The 10,072-nt window shown below is 40.7% G+C and overlaps 1 pseudogene; it reads left to right on the forward strand.

Annotated features, from left to right (window-relative positions):
* Positions 1-7,284: 7,284 nt before the first annotated feature.
* Positions 7,285-8,437, forward strand: LOC127229953 (26S proteasome regulatory subunit 10B-like; annotated as a pseudogene).
* The last annotated feature ends 1,635 nt before the right edge of the window (positions 8,438-10,072 follow it).

Raw genomic sequence — 10,072 nt, forward strand, 5'->3', positions numbered from 1 at the left:
TTTCTGTTGCTGTAACACAAAACCTGAAACTATAATAGAGATTAATCCAGGTTTCATGGTGCACACCTCTTATTCTAACTTAGGAGGCCAGCCTGTACTACATGAGACCCTGTCTCAAGAACCCCCCCCCAACTCCCGGCTCCACCATCCCAAAATAAAATCAGCAGAAATTATCTTTATAGACTCATGGTTTGGGAGGCTGGAAAAATCCAATACTACTGTGCCAGACTATTCTGAGCTTCTCGTGAATGCGCCCTGTTGCTTCAACTCAAAGGGGGAAATGGAAGGGCGAGCAGATACATTTGGAGCCCACAAAACGATAAGGGCAGCCAACTTTATGACAACCTGCCACCACAAGAATGGCATTAGTCACAATTAACGGTCTAACCACCTTTCGAAGGTTCCCATCTCCCAGCCCCACCACCACAATGGCAACCAAACTTCGACATGAGTTTTGGAGAGGACAAACCACATGAAAGCACAGCGCAGTGGAGTTCCAGTATCATGGGTATAGTGGAAGTTATCTCCCACTGATGGGGTCCACAGATGCTCTCCACCTTAACATGATGTGACTCTACGGAGGCCCCTCCATTCCATCCCCTCCATTTATTCTGGACAGCGCAACCTCATGCTGCCTTGTGGATTCTGACATCCCCCATCAGAGTGTGAAGAAGGCATTTCAGATTTGCTCTCTTTTCTGGGACAATATTCATGTCTAGATAAACAAAATGTCTTCTCTGGAGCACAGAAAACCTACTCTCCCAGAGAGACAATTAAATTCTGATTTTCCACTTTTTTTTTGTAATAGAAATGACATCTATTTTGGTTCAATGAAAACATCTAAGTAGAAAGGAAATGAAAGAAAGGAAGGAAAGAAGAGGAAAGAGAATATCTGTTAAGGGGAAAAGTCAAGAAATTCACCCATGCTCACTGTTTCTCTGAAGGTCACACTGACAGATGTTTTTGATAAGGACATCCTCTCTGGGGCATGATGGGTAGGTGGTGCTGTGAGTCACAGCATCACTGTCCTACCTTGAACTTCACTGGCAAGTGGTGGTGAGAGAAACTAAAACAAAGCCTTTTCCCTGGGTCCTGAGGTCATCGATTTCCAAGCCACCCATTTATCTGGACCCCACACTCTTCATCTTGTTTTTCAGGCTCCCACGATGGAACAGCCTGGTTTAACAAAGTTTTAAAGTCCATGGCTGGGGAGGTCACAAACCCTAGAAGCTACTGCTCCTTCTCTGCTGAGTGGCCATCAAGCTGACTTCTAATTATGTTTATTCCCAGAGACTGGTGCTGCTGTCACTGTTGCTCGGAGAAGAATCCTTGTTCCTCTGCAGTGGGACTCAGTCTGTCCAAGCGCTGAGAGTAAGTGACTGTTGGATGCCCATACTCATAGCAGCTATAGGCGGTTCATAGTCACTGGGGGAAAGAAAGGCACGTTCTTCAGTGGTGCAAGGTGTCCATGCTCCGGTAAATAGCCAGTCATCCATGCCCCTGTCAGCAACCATAGTGAAACTCATCCAGTCACACACACACACAAAAGGCAGGAATAGAAACGGGGCTTAGTGGAAAGAGGAAGGGTGTTAGCCTCTGTGAAACAGGAAATATATGATACATATGTATGAATATATATATGTAGTGAAGTCTGTTATATATACAATTAATATGATCTAAGAAACTTTAAAAAAAAACATTTTAAAAGTTCTAAAAATTAAACTGGAAACTTTTCCAAAAAAAAGGAAGAAAATGTGTCTTTAAATATGAAAATGGCCTGCAAGAAATGGTTATTTGGAATTCTTAGACTAGACATAACAACTAAGATTACTTCCTGCATTCCAATGAGATCATAAAAAAAATCTCTCAACAAATCGAAGGCCCACAAATTAATTTATAATTTCATATATTGCAAATAATAAAAGATGACTTCAGGAAATATGTTCTACATAAGACATTTTTGTAAGAGTCTAAATACTATGCATGTGTCCAGCACACAAAATTCTAAACCTTGGAAATAAATGACCTAAAATGAAAATTCACAGTTGAAGATGAACTTCCAAAGAGGCAAAATAAGACATGTCTAATCCTACCATGAATGTTAGGGGAAAGTTTGAAATACATGTCCAGTTAAGATGATGTGTGTGTAAGTAAAGTGCAGAGCTTTAATACTAAAAGTTAAATCCCATGTATGATGTGTGTCATTTGTGGAAAGAAAGCAAGACAATTGGACAAAAGGGAAGCTTCTAAAAGGTACCTCAAGATCAAGCCAGCTGTCTGAGGGGAGGATGGTCCACCCATCCAACACAGGCTCTTCATCATTTGTTGTTGAACGAGGCTTGGTACAAATTAAGGTCTAGTGGTCAATGCAAGATGACCTGACCACTGACCAGCCTTGTCTTATCCTCCTACATAGCAAACAATTCTCTTCTTGTTTCTTGTTCCCTTGTAAACCAGGAAGCCAAAGGTGGACAGAATCTTATGGCATCTAGCCCATAACAAAAGGGTCCATTCAGAATAGCTGCTGGGTCTTTACCAGTATTGATGAGTGTGGTAAGTTATTAGCCACAAAGGTGTCAGCATTTGCCAGTTTCATAAATTAAGATAAAGTTATGCTCAATCTGTATCCATATGTCCATTCTAAATTATCTTCATACAGTGATTCTTTTGAGGTGGGGGGAAGGAGTAAAAATGTAGCTGGTGGCCATCCCTGAAGATATATGTGATATAAGCTTTGGTGTATCTTAGTATGCTATACATACCCACTTCAATCAGCCATCTGACCTATTTGGGGTTCCTGCAGCCCACAGAGTCCTTTGTGTGCCTTGTGCCCATTTGCATAGACCATTTTTGTAGTAAAAAATAGCAGTTTAAAGAACTGTACTTGACTACCAGGATAGAGCAAAGAGCCCTCACATTTCATTCTATTCAAATATTTCGAATACCCCTACCTTTGGCATAAAATAAAACAAAAGTCTTGGTTAATGGGGCTGGGGTTATGGCTTACTTGGTAAAGTGTTTGTACAGGCATAGAGACCTGAGTTTGGATTCCCCAGAATTCATAGGGAAAATTGGGAATGGTGGTGTACTCAGTAATCCCAGTGTTGAGGAGGCTGAAACAGAAGGAGGATTCCTAGAGGTCATGGGATAGTCAGGCTAGCTAACTCAAAGAGTGTTAGATTCAGTGCAATACACCACACACAAATACAAGCAAAATGAATGATTTCATAGATTTTTTTTATTGAATTTCATTTTAGAATTGTGAATTCCAATTTCTTACAAACTCAATATAGACTAGAACTGTAATTTAGAAATTAAGAACTTGGTTTAGATTTGACAATCATAATCAAAGCTTTTTAACTATCTACATTTTTTAAAAGATATAATTCTGTTGGCGTACTACTAGCATTTCTTATTGGCTATCTCTGTATTAAATATTAACCCATTTCTATTAATCTAAGTATTTCCACGTGGCCTCATCTTACTGGAGAGAGGGGCTGGCGTTCTGCTCTCTCCGCCCTCCATCTTGAATCTCCAACTATCTACATTTTTGTTGTTGTTTGTTTGTGGGTTTTGAGGGCTGTTTTTACCCAAGTGCTGGGGATTTGAGCTCCGGTTATCATGCCTTCGTGGCAAGTGCTAAATCTTTTGAGCCATTGCCTCCCTGGCCCCCATATTGACATTTTAGTATTATATTAGAACATCATTAGTAATAGAGATAAATAGAGCTAGGGAGATTGCACAGTGGCTGAAGTGTTTACTGCAATGCATAAGAAACGAATTCAAATCTCTAGCTCCAAATAAAAAGCCTAGGGTGGTGGTATTCACCTTCTGTAACCATGCCAGGAGGAGCTTGTTGGCCAGTCAGTCTAGCTAAATTGGTAGTTCCAGGTCAGCGAGAGATCCTGTCTCAAAAAAGAAAAAAAAATATGCAGAGTAACAGAGGAAGACATCCAACATTAATCTACCCACACCTTCTCAGCCAGGAAGTGATCAGACCTCCTCTGCCAAGCACCCACCATTAACTGAATTAGTATAGCTCTACAGCACCACAAACAACCAACTGTGACCTAAGACCTGCAACATTGTGACCCAAAGCAAACTGTCTTTCTAACTTATCATCTCAGCTGTTTGTTTATGGTAACAAAAAGCTGGTGAACATTGTCAGTTTTCCTTTGTTGAGAAAGGAGCCAAACTCAGGACAGGTGGATCAGGACATTTAATCAAGGACGGGTGGATCAAGACATTTAATCAACTTTGGCAAAAACTTCCCGAAGTTGTCATTTCTTCATTTGCAACAGGGTATGTAACAGCTAGCATACAGATCATATAAGGAATAAATTAGAGTAAATAAGTAACTGACTCCTTCCAGTGTTTGGTACATACAGAGGGCTTGATACATGCCATTATTTGCAAGAATGGGGATAAGGAGAAAGTTTCAGTGAGACTCTAAACTGGAAACTAAACTGCTCAAAGTCAGAAGCATGCCTGGCACAGAGCATCAACTGCCATGTCCCTCATTGATCTGTCTTCCCATAAGGCTGCTCAATGTACAAAAAAAACAAAACAAAACAAACAAACAAACAAAAAAACACACCAGCTTCTGCCAGGCAGACCCCAGTTCTCATTACAATTCAGTAAATCAGCAGTTGCATAATCTCAGTAAATTCTCTAACTTCTGTGAGCCTCATTTTTCATTATGAAAAGTGGACATAATTCCTGTATGATTTGGAATAAATGTGATGTTTAATACTAAGATTTCTATCTGCAATCCTCTTCTACTATCCTAACCATGTTCTAACATCTGGGCTGAGTTCTTTCACCTTGCATTATTTCTGCCCCAGAGTGTGAGAAGAGATTGTGACTCGAGAGGGTTACTAATCCCTCGAAACCCTCAGATCATAGATAAACTCATTTCCCGATTGTGCCCCTCCTTGGCTTACGTGGCTTTGATGACCTGATCACACACGCTGGGGACCACATGAAGGTCACCACTCAGAGCTGTACTCCCATCAAAGACTTGTTTCTGCTCACGTACACTGGGTATGAACCAAAGGACACAAAGGAAAGGACAACAGTCCTCTAAGCAGTCATCACCAAGGCCAAGTGCTTGCTTTCACCACTTGAGGGGTGGGAACCTCACGATTGAAAGGATGAAGACATTTATCATGTCACTTCAGGTGTATGCACACACAAACTTGGAATTAAAAATAGTCACATCAGGCACAGAACCTGTGGGAGCTGCCAACCAATTATTGGTCCAATTTGAGGCCCTTGTCACAAGAGGGAGTCCAAGTCTGACACTGCCTGGAAAGCCAGGAACTAGAGTCTGGGTAGTCCAGAGACCTGCATTGAGCCAAACATGACTGACCCTCCCCCCAGCACCCCCCAAAAAAGTCAATGAAAAGATTCCTAATGATAGCCTGCTATGTGAGCAGACTGGGGCCTAGCACAATCATCAGCAGAGAGGCTTCATCCAGCAGCTAATAAGAACAGATGCACACTCATAGCCAAACATTAGGTGGAGCTAGGGGAATCCTGCAGAAGAAAGGGAGGAAGGGTTGTAGAAGTCAGAGGAGTAGAGGAAACAAGAACATAGCCCACAGAATCAACTAAGCAAGGCTCATAGGAACTCACAGAGACTAAAATGACAGTCAGAAGTCTGTATGGGTCTGAGCTAGGTCGTGTGTGTGTGTGTGTGTGTGTGTGTGTGTGTGTGTGTGTGTGTGTGTGTGTGTGTAGCATGATATTCTTGTGGGGCTCCTAACTGTAGAAGTGTGTGTGGAGGGGGTATTTCTGACTCTTTTGCTTGCTTTTGGAAACCTTTTCCTCCTCCTGGATCACCTCGTATAACCTTGATATGAGGGGAGGTGCCTTGTCTTACTATAACTTGGTATGGTGCGTTTAATTGATATAGTCATGCTCTCTCCTGAAGGGAAACAGAAGAGTGGATCTGGAGGAAGAGGAGGTTGTGGGGAGGAGCTGAGTGGAGAGAAGGGAGGGGAAACTAATGTAGGGATGTAATATATGAGAGAAGAATAAAATTTAAAAATTAAAAACAGAGGGAAAAAGGAAAGAAAAATCTACCACACAAAAGCCATCAAACATGCACAGAAATTACTTTTTTGTTTCATGGTTTTGCAGATGAGATCCAGAGGCTGATGCCTACTTGGCAGATGTGCTGTCACTGAGCGACACCCTCAGGTGTACACATGTCCTAGGCAGGGGTAGTTTGTAGGGCAATCTCCTAGGATCCTCTGGCTCTCGGCTTCTTACCCAGAAGAGAGAGAGAGAAAAAAAATGAAGCTAGAACAGAGAATAAAATCTCACTTGAGAAGACTAATTTTCAAACAATCATAATTAAAGGTTGATGATAATATTGTTAAACAAGCAAAAGAAGCATTAACTGATAGATGAGAAGTTTAATTTAATTCCAGAGAACTCTGTATCTCTAAAAATTGATCATCTGTTTCATTATTTTGTTATGAAAGTAATGCATGCATAAAATAGGAAATTAGGAGGTATAGGCCAGGAAAAAGTTTTTTAAAATCTTTATAAATTCATCTAGCTAGAAAAGAAATAATATCTGCAAATACCTTTGAGATATGTTCTCTGTAGTTTTAAAACAGAACCAGGATCCTTCGATTAAATTATTTGTATCCAACATACTTGAATTCTGTGAGTCTTCATTGTGGGCTATTCAGTTTACTTCTACAGTTTTGCTATTATAAACATCACTGATTTGTAATGAGTGTATGTAATGACTTTGAAGGGGGCTGGAGAGGTGGCTCAGTAATTAAGAGCACTGACTGCCCTTCTAGAGGATCTGGGTTTGGTTCCCAGCATCTTCATGGGAGCTCACAACTGACTGTAACTCATCCCAGAAATCTGTCTCTCTTTTGGCCTCCCTGGCACCTGCACAAGGTGCACAGACACACATGTAGGCAAAACACCCATACACTAAAAGTCTAAAAAAAATTTTAAAAAGCCACACACATGCAGAAAATGATGTAGTTAAGGCACTTGAAAAAATTCTGGAAAGTGGGCAACTGTGTTTAAAGATGTGTGAGAGAAGGGGCTGGGAAGATGGATCCGTGGGTAAACCAGTTGATGCATGAGGACCTAGGTTTGTATCCACATATCTCATGTAAAAATCTGGGTGTGGTAACACATCTTTAGCCCTAGTACAATAAATGCCCACCCAGCTTAGCCAAAACTGTGAGCTCCAGATTCACTGGGAGACCCTGCTTCAAAAATAAGAAGCAGGAAGAGCGATGGCTTGTCATCATGGCGAACCCTAGAGATAAGGCACTTCAGGACCACTGCAAGAAATGGCTTGGACGCAAGGAGACTGACTGCCTCCTTAGGGAGCTAAGGGAACAATTACAACTTACCTAGCCCTGTGAAAAGTCTGAAAATGATCTGAAAGCACTACCAAGTGTTGGGCAGATTGTGAGTTAAGTGCTTAAACAGTTAATGGGAGAAAAACCAAGATATGTCAAAGGTTGTCATCAGTAGCTTGATAATAGTGTGATGAATCCAGGAATGAGAGTTGCTTTGAATGTGACTACGGTAACCATCATGAGGTGTTTACCAAGAGAAATGGATCCATTGGCTTGCAACAGGTCTCATGGGAATCCTGGAAATGTTTCTTATTCTGAGATTGGAGGGCTGTCAGAACAGATTCAGGAATTAGGGGACGTAGTAAGACTACATTTTACAAGCTCAGAATTATTACAGCGTGTGGAAAAAATACTTCAAAATGCTGTTTGCTATATGGGCCACTAGGCATTGGGAAAACACTCTTGGCATGAATTGTTGCAAGCCAGCTGGACGGCAACTTCCTAAAGAATTATGTATCTCTATTGTAGACAAGTACGTTGGTGAAAGTGCTCATTTGATTAGAGAAATGATGTTTAATTATGCCAGGAGCCAGCAGCCAAACTTTTTTTTTAAAAAAATGAATGAAATGGATGCTATCAGTAGCCATTGGTTTTCTAAGGGTACATCAGCAGACAGAGAAATTCATAGAACTTTAATGGAGTTACTAAAGCAAGTGGATGGATTTGATACTCTGCATAGAGTTAAAATGGTCATGGCTACAAACTGACCAGAAACACCGGATCCTATTTTGCTGTGATCCAAAAGATTAGATAGAAAAACACATGCCAATTTACCAAAGGAACAAGCACAACTAGATATATTGAAAATCTATGCAGGGCCTAGTACAAAGCATGCTGAAATGGATTATGAAGCAACTGTGAAACTTTCAGATGGCTTTAATGGAGCCATCCTGAGAAATGTTTGTACCAAAGTACATATATCTGGAATTCATGCAGATCATGATTTTGTAGTTCAGGAAGACTTCATGAAAGCAGTCATTAAAGTGGCTGCTTCTAAAAACCTAGAGTCCAAACTGAACTACAAACCTGTGTAATTTACTATAAGGTTTTTGATGGCTGCAGAACAGACACTGACTTATGTAAAAATAAAGTTAAGGAAAACAATGTATGTATTGGCAGGGATCTATCTCATTAACAGTGAATAAACTTATGTATAAGCAACATAATTGTATACAATTCAGTAATTCTTTTAAAACTGGTAAAGAAAAAATTGTATATTTGTTAATATTGCATTTACTACAGCAGAATTTACAAAAGATATGTTAAAGCCTTCCATAGTGAGCATTTTGTACAACATTCAAAATGATAGCACAGAGGAGCCTTTTTGGGGGGGGCAGGTTGAGACAAGGTTTCTCTGTGTAACCACCATAGCTATCCTGGAACTAGCTCTGTAGACCATGCTGACCTCTACTTCCCAAGTGCTGGGATCAAAGGCATGTGCCACCACCACCAGACTCAGGAGAACATTTCTTATGACTTATTTTATATTTTGTTTTCCCCGTCCTAAAAAAAATGCAATAAAATCTGTTTAAGTTGTCCAGTAAAAAATAAAATAAAAAGTGACAAATAAAAATACGCCACATGCAGAAAGAAGATATACTCCAGGAAACTGGAATTATCCTCATGACATTACTAGTATCACTAGTTGGGCATGGTAGCACATGCCTTTAATCCCAGCCTTTGTGAGGCAGAGGCAAGAGATTTCTGTGAGTTCAAGGCCAGCCTGGTCTACATAGTGAGTTGGAACAGCCTGCACTACATAGAGCAATCTTGTCTCAAAACAACTGCCAGACAGTGGTGGTGCAGCACTCAGGAGGCAGAAGCAAGCAAATCACTGTGAGTTTGAGGCCAGCCTGGTCTACAGAGCTAGTTTCAGGACGGGCTCCAAAATAATACAGACAAAACCTGTCTTGAAAACAAACAAACAAACAAACAAACAAATTATCATTATACACCCTATACAAAGTCATAATCAGACAATGAGTTTAAGCAAATTGTCAACTAAATTATTTTCCTCTGAGCACCCAGCCCTTGTTCATGCCCTACACACCAGCCTCCAGTTTTTACGCCAGAGCATTTGATCTACCCACTTCCCTTCTGCCCCCAAATGCCCCTTGGTCTCACTTTCTTCTGCAGCATCTGACCTGCTAATATTTTGTTTCAGATTAATTAATCAATGTCCCTTTTTTTTGGATTAATGCTACCATTTGGTTCCTGTTGTCCCTACTCTGGGCTGCTGAACACTGCTACAAAAATTCACAGGACTTGTTTATATTGGGTTCTCTTGTACACTTGCTTTGCAGCTCACCTCTCCCAAACTGTCCCTTATTTTTAAACGAGAAGAAAATTGTCATTTAAAAATCCTTATGTCTCTGGAGAAGGAGGGCCTGGACCCTGCTCCAAATGATATGACAGACTTTGAAGATTCCCCCAATGGAAGGCCTCAGCCTCCCTGGGGAGCAGAAAGGGGATGGGTAGGGGGCTGGGGGGCTGGAGGAGAGGGGAGGGAGGGACTGGACACCTGACTCCAAATGATATGAAAATACTAGGATCATTTTTTCAAAAAAATTTTACCCAAATAAAGACAGATTCCCCCACATGTAACAATAGTACAAAAAAGTTATAAAATTGTCCTTGGTTTTACAATGATAAATGAAAAACATTAAAAT

The sequence above is a fragment of the Phodopus roborovskii genome, unplaced genomic scaffold (genome assembly GCF_943737965.1).
Source record: "Phodopus roborovskii unplaced genomic scaffold, PHOROB, whole genome shotgun sequence".
Classification (NCBI taxonomy): Eukaryota; Metazoa; Chordata; class Mammalia; order Rodentia; family Cricetidae; genus Phodopus; species Phodopus roborovskii.